This window comes from Gavialis gangeticus, unplaced genomic scaffold (genome assembly GCF_001723915.1).
Source record: "Gavialis gangeticus isolate Ggan-Ray unplaced genomic scaffold, GavGan_comp1, whole genome shotgun sequence".
Taxonomy (NCBI): Eukaryota; Metazoa; Chordata; order Crocodylia; family Gavialidae; genus Gavialis; species Gavialis gangeticus.
The window spans coordinates 4,493,642-4,494,465 of record NW_017729033.1 but is presented as its reverse complement, the minus strand read 5'-3'; the positions used below and the strand labels follow the sequence as shown (position 1 = coordinate 4,494,465).

General features: G+C 44.1%; 1 protein-coding gene across 2 annotated transcripts in view; it reads right to left on the bottom strand.

The window, feature by feature from the left end:
- The window catches only part of SLC4A11 (solute carrier family 4 member 11), a 318,296-nt gene that overhangs the window by 124,633 nt on the left and 192,839 nt on the right, over positions 1–824 (bottom strand). The window lies entirely within an intron of this gene.

The window sequence follows — 824 nt, the reverse complement described above, 5'->3', positions numbered from 1 at the left end:
CTACAAGGCTACAGAAAGCAATGAGAAACCTCTCTCCGGCTTAACAGAACAAGAGGTGGAAGATATTGATGGATCACTCAGTGTGGGCCTATGGACGTTTGACTTGGAAGAACATTTCTTAGAAAAATAAATTTTTATTGGTAAGAAATACAGATCCAGCAGATCCAAGCACAACTTAAGATTTCTACTAGGTGAACCTAATTAGCATTTGTTACACGGCTACAAGGAGGCTAAAACACACTGATACCAACACACCAAGAAGGGAAGACCAGCCTGTATTTGCTTGGCAATAGGCTATCAATGCCTTTGAGATCTGGGGGGCCAACAAGACAGAGCTCTCTTAATTATAAGGCGTAAGGAAAGCATGAGGCATTTGGCAGGACATGAAAACAGTTGCGGGGTGGGAAGAGGGGAGCTCTATTATGCCTAAAACAAAACCGTCAACAGCTCATTTCAGAACGGAGAACCGTGGAGGAACCAAAAAAGCTAATAAAGTCTTAAGAGCCAAAACACTACATATAACCACAGAAACACTCAGCTACAGCTCTCCAGAAAAGTCTCAATATATTGAAAGCACCAAAAAGAAGGTGCAAACACTACTGGTGCAGCAGTGGGCAATGTGGGCTGCCTCCACCATGTTAATTTGGGGCATGGCTTCAAAAAAACCCCAGTTCAATAAAGAGTGATATTGTTAAATGGTTGCTTTACAAAAACTCGCGCTTTAATACCCGAGTGGAAAGATCCCACCGGCAGATGGGAGGAAGTGGCCTGCAGCAATGACTGTAAGGCTTCCTCAAGGCACGGGTCTAAGTCCCTTGGTTGCG